Source organism: Suncus etruscus, chromosome X (genome assembly GCF_024139225.1).
Source record: "Suncus etruscus isolate mSunEtr1 chromosome X, mSunEtr1.pri.cur, whole genome shotgun sequence".
NCBI classification, from domain to species: Eukaryota; Metazoa; Chordata; class Mammalia; order Eulipotyphla; family Soricidae; genus Suncus; species Suncus etruscus.
In genome coordinates, this window is record NC_064868.1 from 91,715,849 (window position 1) to 91,737,596 (window position 21,748).

A 21,748-nucleotide genomic window follows, 5' to 3' on the forward strand; every position below is an offset into this window, starting at 1 on the left:
TAGGAAATTTTTATGACTTTGTCTCTCCCGATGGTTCATATACACAATGAAATACTATGCAGCTATCAGGAGAGATGAAGTCATAAAACATGTTTTTTAAAAGTAATTTTTGTTTGTTTGTTTGTTTGTTTTTGGGTCACACCTAGCAGTGCTCAGGGGTTACTCATGAATCTACGCTCAGAAATCGCCCCTGGAAGGCACAGGGGACCATATGGGATGCCGGGATTCGAAACACCATCCTTATCTCCATGCTATCTCTCTGGCCCCAGTAATTTTTAAATGAGTTTTATGCAAGCAATGCTGCCTTGTCTCGTGCCTGAATTACTGTAACAGTTTCAAAACAATTTCAAGTCAACTACTCTTCTGCTTTCTGAACCAGAATCCCAGCTGAAGCTGCAAGGATGCTGTGAAAGTCCTTTCTGAAAAGTGAGTACATATGGTCTCTAGCTTGTTGTCAACCCTTTGGCACCCAACACAGACTCCAACATTCTCCCTGGTCCAACAACTTTGCTGTAACCTTTGCTTGGATAGAAACAGGTTCTCTCAGCTCTTGAGATCCAGCCAGATCTTCCTTCCTGGAACGTTTTCCTCCATCTTCTAGGTTTTTGAAGTTACAGTAAGTGGTAATCAGGAGGCCTGATGGACCATTTCGGCAAGATTCATCCAAAGGAGGTCAGTGGTTCGATGCTGTACTGCTCTGGCCACCAGTTCTGGGGATTATTTGGGCCATCCCAGCTCCGAAAAGTGCCCAGAGGCCTTCAAGGATGCACCCAGTACTGTCTTGGGTCCATGTGGTGCTTGAAATCAAACCAAGATCAACTCTATGCAAGAAAATCATCTTGCTGAACATGTCAGCGAGCCTGTGCTGGTGTTTAGACAAAGAACTTTGAGCCCTGCTCTCCTCTTAGAACACACATCCCTCCTGCTCTACAAGGTTAGCACAATCTCTATTGCTCCTGTTACAAAGGGGGTTCTAACCTTTGCAGTGGACTTGCCCCAGCCCTGCTCAACTATAGAGGAAGTCATGAGTGGTTCCATGGCAAAGATGGCAGCAAAATTGACTTGGAGGGCTTGGGAAATAGGAGCCTCTCCTTGCATCCCATGGCCTGGGCTCTGAGTATCCCACAGGAACCAGGGTGCCCAGAGAAGCCAGGAGAAATTTCATCTAGCCTCCGCCCAGCAAGGAGGCCTAGAGCAGCTCTACAGTGCCACCAAGAGGTCACCTGAGTCAGTGGGCAGAGTTTTTGTCTCTGAAAATGGGCTTTGGGATATGGCTAAATGGATTCTCTGGAGGTTTGCAAGTACGCCAGGCTGTGCTCTATTTGGAAAAGGTAATTTCTGGGTGCACAGCTGGACATTCATTCCCTAAAAAGCTTGTTTCCTGTAGAAGCCTCCTCACGCCTAGTAGACACATGTATGACCACTGAGGCAGAAAGCTCTGTAAAGAGCCAAGAACCCATGCCAAAGCTCTAGTCTTGAATAAATACTAGAGAGTGAATCATACAACATGCTCACATAAACGATTACTTAATTACTGAGATATATGTCATATTCCCAAAGGAACAGAAGTTCTGGGACAATTACCCAGCCATGTCTAAATGAGTCATTCAAACCCTTCCCTTACATGAGCCATTGCTATAGCAGACAGATTGACATCCAACATACGATTAGAAGGCATCGGTAAACATTTTAATAGGCTCAGATTAGGACCATATCTTAAATTCTAACACCAAACACACACAAAAGAAAAATATGACTCCACTGAACTGGGAACCAATCTTCTGTTGGAAAATTAAATAAAGCTAAAAATCAAAATTACTTACTTGGAAAATTTGACCTATATAATAAACAGCAATTAATACCCCTAAGTTATGAGGAGCTTTTAATAATCAATAAGAAAAAGACAAAACAACTGGAAAATACACAAACAAGAAACTCATCAAAAGGAGGCAACAGAGCTAGGAGACTGTACAGCATGGAGGACACTGGCCTTATATATGGCCAACCTCAGTTTGATACTTGACACCCCTTATGGTCCCTGAACCCACCAGGAGTGTTCTTTGGGCACCACTGGGTGTGGTCCAACTCCCCCAATAAAATTAAATAAAAAACGAAAAAAGTGACAGATAAGCAATAAATTGTCTGTTAAAGTAAAATAAAGGGGAAAATCATTAAAACGATATAGCGATGGTGTTTTGTTCCCAACTACCAAATGGACAAAAATTTTAGAGTGGAGCTAACTGCCAGGTGGTGGGATATAGGGAACAGACTGATCAATGGGCTGCAAGGCAAGGAAGAAGGCAGAGGCCAGGTCTTTCTGTGATGCACCCTGGTGTCATAGATTCAGACCCTAAATAAATATTGTGCATTCTTGTACCACGAATTTAAATTTTAGGCATCTATCTGAAGAATATATGCTGAGTTTGTGCACCATGCAACTGTCCAGGATATTGACAGTAATATTTATAAGTAGGTGAAAAAATCAACCTAACATATATATGTACAAGTATACACATACAGACTGTAGAAACCATTACCAAAGATAAGATGGATACATTTTCATCCATTTGGAAAGGAGCTCATGGTATGCTAGTAGGAGAAAAAAAGCACAATTTAATAACTTTTATGTCAATAAAATAATATGTAAATTTCATGAATTAAAAAGATAACTTTAATCATAAAATAATAATAGAAATTGTCTCAAGATGGGAAAGGAACTGTGACAATTATATATAATCTTGCTTGGTTGGGGCTTTTGGGGGTTATTAATAATGTCTTGTAATTTCAAAATAGAAATAGTCATGCAAGTTTTCTTGTTGCCCTATTTTTCATTGACTTCCTTCCTTTCCTTTATAAAATTGCAAGAGTAATACAGGATCTCAGCAAACAACTCAATATATAGGGAGTACTTCCATCTCACCTCCCCAGAGAGAATCTCTGTGTACAGGTTGGTACGTATTTTTCCAGACATTTGTTTGCACATGTAAACATTTCTATGTATATGTTAATATAATGTGATCATACCACATACACTACATGCTAACTTACATTTTTAACTAAACAATGTGTCATGGATCTAGTTTCATGCCAATACCTGTGGATCTATCTCATGTTTTAGAAAGAGCTGCTTTGAAAGAGGTCAATATTATTACCTTGAGAAATAAAACCAACTGTTTTCCAATTGCTCTACTCAACAAGTATATATTCTTGGCACAATGAAACTATAAAATGTCTTATTGGAGAAAATAAAAGGAAAAAAGAAAGGGAGAAGGAGAGGGAAGGAGCAGGGTAATTTGATCTGTTAATTTTCACTTGGGTGGGCATTTATTTAGAGATTTGGCTATTCAGATCTTTGATTCTCCAGAGCTGTCTGAGTTTGATGAGGTCCAGAAGAACAAATCCACTAACTCCCTGAAGGAAAGATTCCAGGACCTTGACATTCTGGTGGTCATGAGAGTCCCAGGTCTGATAGTTTGGAGATGGAGTTATTTGTCGTCAGAGCAGAATTCTTGATGAGACTTTAGTGACATTTCAAAAAGAAAAACAAAGTTGAACCAAAAACAATTGTCACAACCGTAGGGAAAAATACCTCTGCAACTCTTGCCTAGATGCAGAACAAAATCTGCTCAAGACCCTTCTACCAGGATCAAACTGTGCTGTAGGGATAAGTATGGAGGAGCAGTCATGGCCAGGGTGAACAGAGAGCCAGGACGCGGTGATTTCTGTAGCTCTGAATCTGACTTATTGAGACCTTGCCTTGCAATTCTTTTATCCCCTTCTTTACTTTCAAAAATCAAATCATCCCTCAAGGACTATTTTAAGACTAAGCACATCTTCCCAGGATAAATATATACATATGATGAGCAGAAGGTGGACAGTAAACATAAAACAGACAGTAAACATAAAGCAGAAATAAAAAGTTATTATTTTTTATTAAGACCATTGTAAATCACAAGTCTTTTACAGTTGTATTTTAGGCATTTAGTGACAGTGAATAAGGGCCATTCCCACAACCAGTGTTGACCTCCCTCCACCATAGTTCCCCGCATGCATTCCAAATCTCCACCCCTTGCTCCCTGGACTGTTGGTGTAGCAGGTCCATTTTGTGTCAGCTTGTCGTAGTTTGGGTCTCTTGATTCTATTGCCGTTTACTTTGGCATGGGTATTTAGATCTGACCTCTTTTTATCCACTCAATGTTCTCGAGACTGCTTGGCCCCTGGGCCCCATCAACTTTTTTTTTCTTTTCTCAATTTTTTTTTTACAAATTTTTTTAATTTGTAGGAAGTCATAGAAAAATGAGACAGATCGAGATGATTCAACTTCTGTGAAAAAGGTGGGAGCCCCTATCTATAATATAAGTAAAATTAGAAGAAGAAAAAAAAAAAGAAAAAAGGGAGGTGGAGAGGGGCAGATATGTCTTTATTTTTTGCAGCAAATGTTGGGGAAATTATAAAGTTATCATTTTTGTGTGTCCTATCTGCTGCACTATCTTCAGGCACCATTCACTCCTAATTTTTGAATGAATTAGTAAAACAGTCTATACTAACACTAACGTTCAATAAATGTTTGCTGAAGCATTTTGCTAAATTCTCTAAAGTTCTATTTTTCTTTCTTTTTCCTTCTTTCTTTTATCCTTCCTTCCTTCTTTCTTTTTTCCTTCCTTCCTTTTCTTCTTTCTTTCTCTTCCTTCCTTCCTTCCTTCCTTCCTTCCTTCCTTCCTTCCTTCCTTCCTTCCTTCCTTCCTTCCTTCCTTCCTTCCTTCCTTCCTTCCTTCTCTCTCACCTGGTGGCACTCAGGGGTTACTCCAGGCTCTGTACTCAGAAATAGCTCCAGGCATGCATGAGGACCATATGAGATGTGGGAAATCCAAGCCAAGTCCATCCCAAATCAGCAGCATGTAAGGCAAACACTCTACTGCTGCTCTATCATTCCAGCCCCTGAAGCTCTATTTCAAAAACAATTATTTTGGAGTGTAGGGACTGCATTATTCTTACTGTTGCTCAGGTGATGAATCACTTCTGGTGGAGCTCAAAGAATCATACGGGGTTCCAGGTAAGCTCCTGTAAAGCAAATGCCAAACTTCCTTTGCTCTTATGTCCAACCTCAACAAAAAACACAATTCTAACCATTTCCCAATTGCAATACTGTTTTAAAAATACCTTTATTTAAGCACCATGATTATAAAAATGTTTGTAGTTGGGTTTCAGTTATAAAAGAGAACACCATCCTTCACCAGTGCAACATTCCCACCACCAACGCCCTGATCTCACTCCTCTCTCATACCTTGCCTGTATTTGAGACAGGCATTTTACTTCTCTCACTCACTACAATTGCCATGACAGTTGTCAATGTAGTTATTTATCTAACTTGACTCAACACTCTTTGTGGTAGGCTTCATATCATAGGCTGGTCCTTCCAACGCTCATCTCTATTGTCTCTGGGAATTATAATAATGTCTTTTATTTTTCTTAAAACCCATATATAAGTGAAACTATTTTGTGTCTTTCTCTCTCTGACTTATTTCACTCAGCATAATAGTTTCTATATCCATCCATGTATAGAAAAATTTCATTTTTTCTGTTGGCTGCACAGTATTCCATTGAGAAAATGTAAAAGTTTCATTACCATTTACCTGTAGGCCACCTGGGTTGTTTCCAGATTCTGGATATTATAAATAGTGCTGCAATAAATATAAGTGTGCAGAAAGCATTTTTGTATTGTGTTTTTTCCCTTAGGAGATTTTGATTTCCTAGGTTATTTCCCTAGCAGTGGTATAGCTGGATCATATGAGAGCTCAATTTCCAGTTTTTTTTTAAAGAATCTCCATATTATTTTCCAAACAGACTCAACTAGATGGCATTCCCACCAGCAGTGAATGAGAGTTCCTTTATTTCCACATCCCCTCCAGCACTGATTGTTGTTGTTCTTTGTGATGTATGTCAGTCTCTGTGGCATGAGATGGTACCTCATTGTTGTTTTTATTTGCATATCCCTGATGATTATTGATGTGGAGCATTTTTTCATGTGCCTTTTGGCTCTTTGAATTTCTTCTTTGAGTGTCTATTCAATTCCTCTCCCCATTTTTTGATGGGATTAGATTTTTTCTTGTTAAGTTCTGTCAGTACCTTGTATATCTTAGATATTAGCCCCTTATCTGATGGGTATTGGGTGACTAGACCTCCCATTCTGTGATAAACTTTGCATACTAGTCACTATTTCTTTTGAGGTTCAGAAGCTTCTCAGCTTAATATATTCCTATTTATTTATTGCTGCTTCCACTTGTTTGAACAGTGCTGTTTCCTACTTGAAGACGCCTTTGAACTCAATGTCTTGAAATGTTTTAACCATGTGTTCTTCTATATACCTTATGATTCTGAGTCTGATATCAAGGTCTTTAATCCATTTGAATTTGACCATTGTGCCTGGTATATGGGGGTCTGGGTTCACCTTTTTGCATATAGCTGACCAGTTGTCCCAGCATCACCTGTTGAAGAGGCTTTCCTTGCTCTATTTTGAGTTTCTTGCCCTTTATCAATGATTAATTGGTTCTATGTCTGGGGAGGCATTCTCTGAATACTTGATTCTATTTTTGATCTGAGGGTCTCTCTTTATTCCAACACCATGCTGTTTTAATGACTATCGCAATGCAGTATAATTTAATTTTGGGGAAAGTGATGCCTCCCATCTTCTTTTCCTAAGGGTTGTGTTAGCTATTCCTGGATGTTTATTGTTCCAACTTAATTTCAGAAGTGTTTGAGCGTGCTGGGCGTGACCCAAAAACCAAAAAAAAAAAAAAAAGATTATGCATGTTGAGATGTTCACAGAAGGCCAGGCCCAAAGAGTCACTCTTTTCCACAATGAGATATAAACCAAGCTGTGAAAAATTATGGATGCACAGGACACACAGCAGCAAACTGGCAATTTCAGAGGAGATAATAGCCCAAGCCCCTGCTCTGCCAAAGCCATTCCTGCATTCATCACCCCGAATCAAAATTTTGCCAATGGTCCTGCTTCACCACCCCTCTATTCCCTCTGAGGACACCAGTCTGACCAAATTTCAAGTACATAGGTATTTGAGTGATATCACTAGGATTTTGGGGGGCAAGTTCAGTTACCCCCCATTGATCTTCCTTCCATAAGGCCTAGTAGCTAAGAACAAGCCTTTAAAAGTTGCAATATCGGGGGCCGGGTAGGTGGCGCTGGAGGTAAGGTGTCTGCCTTGCAAGCGCTAGCCAAGGAAGGACCGCGGTTCGATCCCCCGGCGTCCCATATGGTCCCCCCAAGCCAGGGGCGATTTCTGAGCACATAGCCAGGAGTAACCCCTGAGCATCAAACGGGTGTGGCCCAAAAACCAAAAAAAAAAAAAAAAAAAAAAAAGTTGCAATATCGGTAACAGTGCTTTGAATTTCTTGACAACTTCTCTATTGGAACTATCTGTATTGGAACACACTGCTATCTGTATTGGAACACACTAATTTAACAGAATTGACAGCTATCAGTCATGTGGGTTGCTTCCAGATTCTGGCTATTGTAAATAGCACTGCAATGAATATAGGTGTGCAGAAGGCATTTTTGTATTGCATTTTTGTTTTCCTCGGACATATTCCTAGGAGTGGTATAGCTGGATCATATGAGAATTCAATTTCCAGTTTTTTTGAGGAATATCCATATTGTTTTTATAAAGGCTGGACTAGATGGCATTCCCATCAGCAGTGAATGAGAGTTTCTTTCTCCCCACATCCCCCAAAGTACTGATTGTTCTTGCTTTTTTGTGATGTGTGCCAGTTTCTGTGGCTTGAGATGGTACCTCATTGTTGTTTTGATTTGCATCTCCCTGATGATTAGTGATGTGGAGAATTTTTTTCATGTTCCTTTTGGTCATTTGTATTTCTTTTTTATTTTTTTAATTTATTTTTCTTTATCTAAGTACCATGATTAAGGTTTTTGGTCATAAAAAATCATGATTATTGGGTTTCAGTCATAAAAAGAACACCCCCTTCACCAGTGCAACATTTCCACCACCAATGTCCCTCATCTCTCTCCTTCACCACCCCCTGTTGTATTTTTTGGCAACAGATGAGTGGCTATAGAAGCTGTGGTACATATACACAATGGAATACTACGCAGCCATCAGGAAAATAAAGTCATGCCATTTTCCTATACATGGATGAGCATGGAAACTATTATGCTAAGTAAAATAAGTCAGAGTGAGTGATATAGACACAGAATATTCTCACTTACCTGTGAGTTTAAGAAAAATTAAATATTATATGGTAATAATACCCAGAGACAATAAACTTGAGTGCTGAAAGACCAGCCCACAACATTAAGCTTACCACAAATAGTGGTGAGTGCAGTTAGAGAAATAACTACACTAATAACTATCATAACAATAGTAGTGAGTGAGAAAAATAAAATGCTTCTCTTGAATACAAACAAAAGAAATTGGGAAGAGGGAGGTAGGAACATTGGAGGAAAAAATGTTGCACTGGTGAAGGGAGATGTTATTTTTATGACTTAAACCCAACTACAAACATGTTTGTAACCATGGTACTTAAAAATAACATATATAAAAATGCAGAATATATAGCTAACAACACGATCTTACTAAAATGTTTGCCATTGTGTTAATGACTTCATTGGAGATACGATAGTTTTCACAAATGTGCTTGCTACTGTACTTTTTCATTTAATTTTTAAACTTCTTTTTCTTTTTTTCTTTCTATTATTTTTAAAATAAGTTTGCTCTCACCTGAAAACAAATGTATTATGTTCAACTATGTCAACTATCTTTAAATAAAGTTAAAAATAGGAATTTACATGATATGTTTTAAGGATGCAAGAACTACACCATGTACCTCCACCACAGTTCACATGACCCTTTTCTTTTGCTCTCCCATCGAGGTGACTTCATTTCTGTGGCCATAGTCTTTGCTTGAATTGGGTACTATTTATTCCTTTGCTTTTTTATATGTATCGCCTGTGATTGAGGGAATCTAGTATTTTCATTTTCCTTCTTACATATTTCACTTATCAGGAGTTAAAGTGCACTTTTGGGGGGAAAGAAAGAGGTCCAGAAAGAAACTGTGGGTCCCGAGATTTCATTATAGAAAAATGTCCTCAAAGGCAGCTTGCCATTGTGATGTTGTTAAGGGGCAGGCAGTGAGACTAGAGAACAGAGAGCCCAGCACTGAATCAATATCCTAAAGTCAATTGAATCCAATAGAAGAGAGGCACAGTGAGAACCTCACTATGCTTGAGCCTGCTCATGAAAGTTTCACTTATCCTGGCTTGTGACTTGTCATTCAATGCTGGGCAGGTCTTATGCCTCACCTTAACTCCTCCCCAGGGTGGCCCATGTAGAGAGAGGTGAAATGAGTATAACTCTCACAAACTCACAATGCCAAGGCAAATGTGGATTAGACACTCCACCTGTTCTGTCAGATGGGTTCCTGGTGGAAGAGAAAGTTGGGTAAAAAATGAAGGTCCTTCCCCAGAATAGTTTCATGAACAGAGATATAGGGAGTAAAGATTGGCTTCTAGGAAAAAAAATCCAAACCCAACACCTTATATCAATTAAAGAGAAACAATTGGAAATGATTGCAAATCCATGTGACTGAGTGATCAAGGGATTCAGCCCAGACAAGCACTCTGGGCCAGAGTGATTACACCATTTTGAGTACAAAATTGAGGTAGTTTTTATGCAGAAATAGTCACCGGGCCTTTCATAGACTAATCACCAGCCTTACATAATTATTCTGTCTGTCCATTATCTGATGATCCTTAGCAAAGTACTTGGAGGGCTGGAGGAAGCATGATTACCCTCATTTAGTGATGAGGAGATAATAGCTATTACTGCCAAAGCAAGTGTCAAGAAAAGAGCAGGGAGGGAGAAGGACCATGAGCCCAGAACAGGGGTCTTCAGGAACATTTATTTTTTTCTCCCCAGGAGACACAGAAGTAAAATGAAAAACCTTAATTTTGTTACAGAGGGAATCACTGAGACCAAGGCTTTGGGAAGAGATGCTGGCTGGTGAGCCATGCAAGCCAATCCCATTGATACCAATTGCCTCCTATCCCCCAGAAAGTGCTTTAACACTTCTCCAGGGGCAAGAGGGCCCATCACTCTAATCAACTCCAGAATGGGTAGCCACTATTATTTTTCTGTTTAACAGATAAGCATGCAGAGGCACAGAGTTTAAGTCTCTAGCCTGAGATCACAAAGTTAACCAGTGTGAGGCTATTTTCAATCTGCTAGCCCAAACGATTTCTTCAGTGCTCAGAATTCTTTTGCCTGCCAGATAAACAATTTTTATTACTATAGATAGTATACTATAGGTAGATATGAATAAACTGATTCTGGCTTAATGTCCTGCAGTCTGAGGCGGCCTGTCTTTGCATCGACCCTCAATTGTTCAGAAATTGTCCCTGATAGTCATTTAGGGTGTGCAGCTGCAGAAATCCATCATGTGGTCCCTCCCTTTTTTTTGGCTTTTGGGTCACACCCAGCGCTGCTCAGGGGCTACTCCTGGCTCTACGCTCAGAAATTGCTCCTGGCAGGCTCCAGGGACCAGATGGGATGCTGGGATTCGAACCACCGTCCTTCTGCATGAAAGGCAGACGCCTTGCCTCGATGCTATCTCTTCGTCCCCAAGTTCTCCCCTTTTTTATATCATAGTAAGGGGGTTCAATTCTGTTGTAGTGAACTTGAGGACTAGATTGGGGCAGAAATAGATTTTATCCCCTTCATCTTTGCATACATAGTAAGGAGTACCAAGAGCAAATAGATCCATAGTTTCCCCAGAGAGGGGACATTGGTCAGAATATGGGAAACTGAAGGAACAGTAACAGAACAAGGACTGGCTCAGGTCTCATGGTCTTGCAAAATGCCTGTACTCCTGGTCACTTTCCCTGCTGGGGACTCTATATCATCAATATGTTAGAAGGTTGGAAAAACACAATGAACTTCTAGATACAGGAATATGCTACAGCCTGTAGCTCCTAGGGACACTGCACTAAAAAATGAGTAGGATCGGGAGGGGGAGCACAGAACCAGACTCACAGACCCAGCCCACACAAGCTGTTCTCTCACCCAGGCAGATTCCCAATGCAGTGTGGAGGAAGACAGGACCGAGAAGGAAGGGACCATATATGCATCATTCTCTTAGGGACCTTACCTTTTATACTACCAAGTGGGATTTATCACTAGCACCACATATGATCTCCTGAATACCATGGGAGTCATCCTTGAGAACACAACCAGGAGTACTATTAGGTGTGACCTAGAAATCTCCATAAAGAGTACTGTGCACATTCCTAACAAGTTGTAAAACTATGAGTAAGGGTGATATATAAAGTGAGTGAGTGAAATATGAGCAAAAATTTTAATGAGTGAATTAAAAGTAAAAGTCACCTTGATGCTCCCACTTGGGTTACTGTAAAAGTTTTAAATTATAGGGGCCGGAGAGATAGCATGGAGGTAGGGCATTTTCCTTGCATGCAGAAGGACAGTGGTTCGAATCCCAGCATCCCAGATGGTCCCCAAGCCTGCCAGAAGTGATTTCTGAGCATAGAGCAAGGAGTAACCCCTGAGCACTGTCAGGTCTGACCCAAAAAACAAAAAAAAGTTTTAAATTATATAGCTATTACCAAATTGAAATAATACTCACTATACAGTTTTCATTTTGATTGTTTAACATTCGGTGAGAATTTCCTGTCATGCAGTCACTTCTTTCGGTAGTCTTCAAAACCATAGATGAAAATAACTCCCTTAGATAAAGGTATCAAATGAATGTGACCATTTTCACATTATTGAATATTTACACTTTTTTCAGTTTTTCACCACTCTAATAGCCATTTCGTGAATGCCCTTGAACATAGTAATTAATGAGTTTTTAAGGACTGAGAAAGTTGTTCAGTGTTTGAGTCCATGCCAGATGTGTGTGAGACCCAGTTTAATCCCCAGCATGGCAATAAAATGTAAAAATTAAATAGACACTTAATTATTAAATAAATGCTTGGCGTTTGCCCACTATATTTAGTACTACCTTACTCAGGTTTTATCTCTAGCATTACATGGTCTCTTGAGCACTATGAGGAGAGATTCTAGAATCCTAAATTAGGAATAGCCTCTGAACACCATTGAATATGGCCACTGAAATAAAAAAATTAAAAGTTGCACAAGTATAAATAAGCCAAATAAGAGATGAATAAGGGTATTAAGTTCTAAATAATGTATATCATGTTCCTGTATTGGAAGTTTTGTTTGTTTGTTTTGTTGTTTTGTTTTTGGGCTACACTAAGTGACTCTCAGGGTTACTCCTGGCTATGCACTCAGAAATTGCTCCTGGTTTGGGGGACTACATGGGATGCTGAGGGATGAAACTGCAGTTCGTCGTAGGCTAGTGCGTGCAAGGTAGCCTCCCTACCACTTGAGCCACCACTCTGGCCCTTGTATTGAAAGTTTTTAAACATATCAAGATAGCCAATCACTTCCTAATTCATCTTCAGATGAATTGCATTTCTTTTTTAAATATTTTTTTATTTAAACACCTTGGTTACAAACATGATTGTGGTGGGGTTTCAGTCATATCAGATGACACCCCCAATCACCAGTGCAACATTCCCATCACAAATAACTCAAATATCCCTCCTCCCCTCCTGCCCCTCCCTGTACTCTAGACAGGCTTTCCACTTCCCTCATATATTTTCATTGTTAGGCTAGTTCGTGTTGCAAGTCAGCCCCTGAAAAGGTTGACTGATGGAGGGATGGAGGATGAGGTCTTTCCCCTTCAGCTCGGAGCACACGTCTGCAACCCTGTCCAGCCGACGGTTCTGGGGTGAAATGGCGGGTAAACAGCTCACAGACAGTCAGGCTTGTGGAAATATTAGCTTTATTCGGTGGACAAGACTGAAGTCCAAAGACTCAGCATCAGTTCCAGCCCAAAGCCCCTTGCCTTCCACAGACCCTTGTTTTTATCCCCCAGAATCAGGTACCACCCAATGGTGGGATCAGATACCACCCAATGGTGGAAGCCGAATCAGGTACCACCCTAGGGTGGGGGAAAAATGCCAGGTCACACCCTAGGGTAGGGCACTATCATCGATCAGGGTAGGGTCAGTAACATAATAATCCCATAAAATGTTTACATACACAACAATTCCCCCAGTTTTTTTCAGTAAAAAACAATATTGTCTACAATTATTAAAAGAAAAACTAGTCTGGGCCCGGAGAGATAGCACAGCGGTGTTTGCCTTGCAAGCAGCCAATCCAGGACCAAAGGTGGTTGGTTCGAATCCAGGTGTCCCATATGGTCCCCCGTGCCTGCCAGGAGCTATTTCTGAGCAGACAGCCAGGAGTAACCCCTGAGCAACGACGGGTGTGGCCCAAAAACCAAAAACCAAAAAAAAAAAAAAAAGAAAAACTAGTCAATAATAAAAGAGCAGCTGTTTGCATAAGCACATCACAGGAAAATGTAAAGAAAAACTTCTAACCTAAACACAGGGTGTCTAAAACCAGAAAAATGTATCAAGGAATCAACTACAAGCTCCTGAGAAGATAAATCTAAGACATACACAGATCCTTCGAAGAGATACCCAAAATGTTGTGTAGCAGGCGAGAAGAAGCACCTTTTCTTTATTTGTTGTTGTTGTTGGTTTTTGGTATTTGGTTTTTGGGTCACACCTGGCAGTGCTCAGGAGTTACTCCTGGCTCCACACTCAGAAATCGCTCCTGGCAGATACCAGGATTCAAACCAATGACCTTCTGCATGTGAGGCAAATACCTTATCATCATGCTATCTCTCCGGACCCATTTTCATTCAATTCCAGGTAGACCAGAAAGCCCATCTTTGAGGTCATTGAATTAGGCCCTTATTTTGAAGGAAGAAGCATATACCCCCTGCACAGTGGGGGGCCACTGCAATGATGATCAATAGGCTTCTGAACTTAATCCAAGTTCTTAATCCAGGCTGAAGTCCATATGATGTCCAAAATTGATGTACCAATAAGGTCGATTGTTTATAGATGGGAACTTAAGTCACAAACCAAAACAAAATGTTTAAGTCAGAGACCCTCCCTGTGTAAATAAACAACTTGAGGGCCCATCCAAAATGGATGGAACCTCCTATAAACCTAGTATTTTGCCTATGATGCGCTCACGCAAAAAGCTCCAAGACCAGACAAAAATATCATTTAGGAAATTATAGACAACAATATCTAACCCACTAACCTAAAGTCAAGAAAGCAAAACCCTAATGCAATACAACATCAATTCCTAAGATTAAAAACTAAAATAGAAAAACATTAATTACAATAGTCAAAAGAAGTGTAGTACCAAATATAAATTAAAAGGATTACAATTATAAGAAAAATACAAAAGGTGAAATTTCTACAGAGTCCAATACCAATATTTAAAGATGAGGGGTCTGGAACTCCGAGAAGACCGGCAAAAGACACTTGATGGGTCTGGAAAAATGGGTTGAAGCCATCATGAGTTGGTTGAGATTCTGCATTTCCTTTGGGATCGGTGCAATCTTGGGGTAGCCATTGTAGAAATGGTCAATGATAGCACTGTGTATGTGGATGGAAAACCAGAAATTTAGATAGCACAGTTTAACTGGGATCCAGAGATTGTGGGTCTTATCCATGGATCTTTTCTCAGGGGTTATATTGTGACACAAATTCCAGGTGGCTTTATTTCCAACAAGTTTGTAGCAAACATGGTACAAAACTCCAACAGTCATGGATTCCTTCCTCAAGCTGAGATCAGGAGTCTTGTAGTTGTGGGTGAAGGAGATGAGTTGCACATGTGAAGGGAATCCTGAGAATTAAATGTTAAGGACTAGGACGGAAGGATAAGGAAGACTAAATTGGGAAGATAAAATTAGGAAAAAGGGAACTATATACAAAATATGGAAAATAGACAGACACTGAACAAGACATACACATACAGACTTCACAAAAATATGGCCATAACACTCACTCATACAAAAAAAAATATTTGTTGGAAAGAATCCAAAATAGAGCAAAAGAAAAAAGAATTCATCTGAATCAACTAAAAGCGCCTTAAAATGTAATAGCCAGCAACTGTTTAGATAAATCATTTCAAATTAAAAAAATTTTATGGCAGAGCAGAGTAGATCTGAAAGATAATTTCATGCATAATACAAACATGGAAAACTCTACTATAAGTGTATATCAGTATATATACAAAGTTATTGTATATATATATACAGTAACTCTATGATAATGAATCATAGGCAAGAAGCACTGTGAAGAAAGTCCACCTAAAATTATCATTATGTCAGCATCTTAAAACGTAAATTGAGGAAAATAAAGCAATGATGTTAAAATAAAAAGAGTGAAAGTCGTTAAATGAGTATACCTAGAAAGAAAAACAACATTAATATGATGAGAAATTTTTCTTTCAGATGAACCTTGACTAAATTAAATTGTAAGATTTCATGATCAACTGAGACCTAGAGCAATAATGAAATTAAGACATAAATCCATCATACAAGGAAACACATTGGCGGTCCATGATTTTCAATCCATATTCATTGATCATGCCTGTGGAAAGAATTCTAGAGCATTAATAGCAACCGATAAGGAAGTGAAATGATTATCTGGTGTTCATTGTAGATCTTTAAGAAGTATAAAACAGGATGTATGCTGCTGTGGATTTCACCAATGTATTAGGGACTTTTTTGATCTTCTTGTCATCAAAATTTATCCAGTGTTGTTTTTCAGCAATTTTACAGTATGAAGTACAGTGTCCATAGTGAACTTTACCATAATGGTTTGACACTGATGATAAGTTGTATTTCTGAATCTTGCTTTTATTCTCTGAAGTGAATTCTATTAAATTAAGGTCTTCTAAAGGAAAATCTACATGAGTGTGCAATTTTTTATTTGTTTGCCATCAAAAGCAGAACGTTTCAAGTGTATTATAAGTACTGGTGGCAGTTTCCATAAGTACGTTTTCTTTAAAAAAAAATCCCTTCTAGTTTTGCAGCTGTTGCACAGAACTTTGTTGTCATCCCTTAACTCTTCTTTAAAAAATTCAGAGAGGCATTCCTGTAATGTACATTTATCTGTAGATGTAACAGCCAGAGACAAATAAACAAATGTCTCATAAACCTCAGACTTTTGGTGGCATGTGAAACACTGTAGTATAGATTTGAGTTGTCCTTGAAAGATATCATAAATAATAGATTTGTGAGCCGTTTGGTGTTCTGGACTAAATTGTTCATAATTTTCATTTTCCATAAGATGTGTAGTTTTGTCTGTCATTAGATTTACAGTAAGCAAGTCCTGATGTAGTCCCTCTATTAGAAACATCAGTAGTTCATGTGGATCCTGCTGATTGTGTCCAGAAAACTGGTCATTAAGTAAACCAATTGTTACTTTGAAGTTTTCAAGGTTAATATATCTATTAAATCCATTTCCCATGGTTTTGTTGAGCTGACCAAGTTCTTCGGCTATTTACCTTCATGCCCCATTGGATTTTTCTTGTTAATATCCTTTTTATAATGATCTTGATGAAAATACTAAGTCTGAAATATTATACAAGCATTGCAATATTGAGTTCATGAAGCAAGAGTTTCCTATATTTTGGAGCCCAGTTAAGACAGGTTCCTGTCTTTCCTTTTGCATCTCGGAGTGTAAGGGTTTATCACTACCGTCAGTCTCACTCAATGTATGGTGTGTGACAGCTAAATCCTTGTTCCCTGCCCCAGAGACCTCAGCAATATTACTGTTGTTAATGTCTTGAGTATTCTGTTTTTGCTCTGAAGGGGAGTTTATAGTCTGAGCCTGATCATTTGTGCTAGCCTGATTTCTAACAAGGCGTAATGGAACCCAAAATTTCTTGGGAGGGTTGTCATTTGTAGAAACATAGGCATAACCCCTTCGTCTTAGGAGAAGATATCCAGCTATCCATTTTTCATCCTCCTTGATCCAAATAGGTTTATGGGTTGTTTCTTGTCTCTGAATATATTCTTTAAAATGTCTTTCTGCTGCAGTGTAACTTTCCCTGTGGGGTAAGTTTAAGTAATTTAGAGTGATAAGAGTCAAAGATAGCAAATCTGTTGGTGGTAAACCTCTTTTTCTATTTTTTGTAATTGAGGTTTAAAGTTCTGTGAGTCATTTCTACAATGGCCTATCCCCTACAGTTGTAAGGAATTCCTTTCAGATGTCTTACCTGCCATTCTTTGCCAAAAATTCAAAAGTTTTGCTAACATAGGCTGGCCCATTATCAGTTTTTATAGAATATGGAATACCCATCACAGAAAAACATTGTACAAGAAAACTACAAGCAGCCTTAGATCTTTGAGAAGACATAGGAATTGCCACATAAACCGAGAATAAGTGTCCACTGCAACATGAAGATAAGGTTTTCTTGGAAATAAATTTGTTTGAATTATATCCATTTGCCAAAGTTCGTTAGACTGTAAGCCTCTTGGGTTTGCTCCTGCTATGTGAGTCTTTTTTGTTAACGGTGCACATATGTTGCAGTTTTCTACAATTTCTCTAGCTTGCTTCCATGGAATTTGGTAATTCACATGTAAACGGTGCGCATTTGTGTGTAGCTGAATGTTCCTCTACAGGTGATTTAAATATAGGCATTGCTAGCAAGTCAGCAGTTTTATTTCCTTGAGCCATCGGTCCTGGAAGACCTGAGTGAGTTCTAATATGTGTGATGAAGATGGGCTCAGTTTATTTTTGAAGAAGCTGCTGTAATTGTTTAAGTAAGTTCTGTAGGATAGGGTTATTAGCATTAAGGGAAGCAGTGGCTATCACATGACATAAATTTACCACATACAAAGAATCAGAAACTATATTCATGGCTTCAGATACATTTTCTAATAGGTGAATTAACGTTGCTAATTCAACTTTCTGTGCAGATTTATATTTGGTATCTATGGTCATATTAATGTTGTCTCCAATTATTCCTCCTTTTCCATTTTGGGATCCATTCATGTAAAAAACCTTGGCATTGGGAATAGGGGAATCCCGAGCAATTGAAGAAATAACAAACTGAGTTTTCTTTAAAAAGTCCCAAGTTTTTCCTGCTAGATAATGGGAGGATATTTCTCCTGTGAAATCTGAGAGGGCCCTTTGTAGAGATTCATTAAGAGGCAATATTGACTCAATTTCCTTTTTTGGTATTGGCAAAACTATTATATCTGGGTCAAAACCTAGTAAAGATATAGATCTGAGTCTTGCTTTGATAATAATCTCTGAAATCAGTTGCAAAAGGGGACAACTGAGTGAGGCTGTGTATTATGTAAATACACCCATTCCAAAGGACCTGACTGTTGCATCAAGGCCCCTGTGGGGGTTTTTATAGTAGGGAAGATTAACAGAAATACCTTTTCTCCTGGGACGAATCTTAAGAGAAACGATTTTTGTAATCTGCTCAAGAAGATGTCCAATTCATTTTTGGCAGCTGTTGTTAAGTTTCTCGGGCTATCTAAAGCAGGGTCACCCTCCAAAGTTTTAAACAGATTAGACAACTCTGCATTCAGGATTCCTAGTGCAGGGCGGAGCCAATTTACGTCACCTAAAATTCTCTGAAAATCATTAAGCGTTCTGATGTTTTCTTTTTTGTGGACATTTTGACGTCTGATCCAAAATAAAACCCAAATATTGATATGGTGGCATTATCTGTATTTTTTCCAAAGATATTTTCAGTCCTGATGTTTGTAAACAGTCAATAATGTAAGAGTATAAGTCCTGTAAATCTGTTTCATTGTTCATTGTGAGCAAGATATCATCTGTATAATGAAATATCATGGCTTGAGGAAATTTTTCAGGAGCAAGGCTCAAAACCTTATCTACAAAAAACTGACACATTGTTGGGGAATTCAGCATGCCTTGGGGGAGAACAGTCCATTGGAAATGTCTGCAGGGATGGGTATTATTGAGAGAAGGAACTGAGAATGCAAACCATTTTTTATCATCTGGGTGGATAGGAATATGGTAGAAGAAGTCTTTCAGATCAATTATAATTAGTTTACAATCGTGATTGTACCGCCCTAGGGTGGGGGCAGAATGCCAGGTCACACCCTAGGGTAGGGCACAATCACCAATCAGGGTAGGGTCAGTAACATAATAATTCCATAAAAATGAAAAAAAATAATTCCATAAAATGTTTACATACACAACAATTCTCAATGTGGTTATTTCTCTAACTAAACTCATCACTCTTTGTGGTGAGATTCATAAGGTTGGCTGTAACGTCCAGCCCTTTTCTCTTTTGTCTCTGAAAATTGTTGAGAATTGTCTTTCATTTTTCTTAAAACCCATAGATGAATGAGACCATTCTCCATCTTTCTCTTTCTCTCTGACTTATTTCACTAAGCATTATAGATTCCATGTACAACCATGTATAGGAAAATTTCATGACTTCATCTCACCTGATGGCTGCATATTTTTTCCATTGTGTAATACGTACCACAGTTTCTTTAGCCATTCATCTGTTGAAGGGTACCTTGATTGTTTCCAGAGTCTTGCTATGGTAAATAGTGCTACAATGAATATAGGTATAAGGAAGGGGTTTTTGTATTATATTTTTGTGTTCCTAGGGTATATTCCTAGGACTGGTATAGCTGGATCATATGGGAGCTCAATTTCCAGTTTCTGGAGGAATCTCCATATCGCTCTCCAGAAAGGTTGAATTAGTTGGCATTCCCACCAGCAGTGAATAAGAGTTCCTTTCTCACCACATCCTCGCCAACACTGCTTGTTCTCATTCTTTGTAATGTGTGCCATTCTCTGTGGTGTGAGGTGGTATATCATCGTCGTTTTGATTTGCACCTCCCTGATGATTAGTTATGTGGAACATTTTTCATGTGCCTTTTGGCCATTTGTATTTCTTCTTTGTCAAAGTGTCTGTCCATTCCTTCTCCCCATCTTTTGATGGGATTAGATGTTTTTTCTTGTAAAGTTCTGTCAGTGCCTTGTATGTTTTGGAGATTAGCCCCTTATCTGATGGGTATTGGGTGAATAGTTTCTCCCACTCAGTGGGTGGCTCTTGTATCCTGGGTGCTATTTCCTTTGAGGTGCAGAAGCTTCTCAGCTTAATATATTCCCATCTGTTAATCTCTGTTTTCACTTGTTGGGGAGTGCAGTTTCCTCCTTAAATATGCCTGTAGTCTTAATGTCCTGGAGTGTTTTGCCTACATGTTGTTCTATATATCTTATGGTTTCGGGTCTGATATCGAGGTCTTTAAATCATTTGGATTTTACCTTCATACATGATGTTAACTGGGGGTCTAATTTCAAATTTTTGCAAGTGGCTAGCCAGTGTGCCAACACCACTTGTTGAAGAGGCTTTCTTTGCTTCATTTAGTATTTCTTGTTCCTTTATCAGAAATTAGGTGATTGTATATCTGGAGAGCATTCTCTGAGTACTCAAGTCTATTCCACTCATCTGAGGGCCTGTCTTTATTCCAATACCAAGCTGTTTTGATAACTATTCATTTGTAATACAGTTTAAAGTTGGGTAACGTAATGCCTCCCATATTCTTTTTCCCAATAATTGCTTTGGCTATTCAAGGGTGTTTATTGTTCCAAATGAATTTCAAAAGCGCCTGATACACTTCTTTGAAAAATGTCATGAGTATCTTTAGAAGGATCACATTGAATCTGTACAATGCTTTGGGCAGTATTGCCATTTTAATGATGTTAATCCTGCCAATCCATAAGCAGGGTATGTGTTTTCATTTCCGTGTGTTCTCTCTTATTTTGTGGAGCAGGGCTTTATAGTTTTCTTTGTATAGGTCCTTCACATCTTTAGTCAAGTTTTGATTTCCTCTTTGATTTCATTTTGGACCCACTGGTTATTCAGTATGAGACTGTTTAACTTCCAGGTGTTAAAGTTTTTCTTCTGTGTCCCTTTGGAATTCACATATAATTTCATAGTCTTGTGGTCAGCGAAGGTAGGCTGCAAAATTTCTATCCTCTTGATATTATGGAGGTATGTTTTAAGTGCCAGCATGTAGTCTATCCTGGAGAATCTCCCATGTACATTGGAGAAAAATGTGTATCCAGGTTTCTGTGGATGGAGTGTCATATATATGTGTGTGTATATATGTATATATATACATATATATGTATATATATACACACTAGGCCTCTTTATTCCATTTCTCTTCTCAGGTCTAGTATATTCTTATTGGGTTTCAGTCTGTTTGACCTATCCAGTGTTGACAAAGCCGTGTTCTAGTCCTCCACAATTATTTTGTTGTTATTGATATTATTTTTCAGATTTGTCAACAATTGTATTAAATATTTTGCTGGCCGCTCATTCAGTTCATATATGTTTAGGAGAGTGATTTCTCCCTGCTGTGCATATCCCTTGATGAATATACAAAATGTCAATCTTTGTCCCTTCTAATAAAAAAAAAGTCCACTCATTTTTTAAATCATAGTGCTTGCCAATTATCTTCAAAACTTTACATGAGAACAAATGTATAAGACAAACAAAAGTATTTTAGAAGAAGGAGCTGAGGGACTATTTTTATAGACCACTGGGGGAAGAGTGGAGGGAGGCAGAGGACTCTGCTAAAGGGCGATTCAGCATTATGCAGCTTTTGAAAAAGATGAGATGGACTTTCTACTTATTGCACACAGAAACTCACTCCATGTGAGTTGAAACCTTAACTCGGGGTCTCCAGGTCTGCAGAAAATGGAGTAATTGTATTTTACCCTATTCCACTATGTTGAAAAAGCCCAGACAGA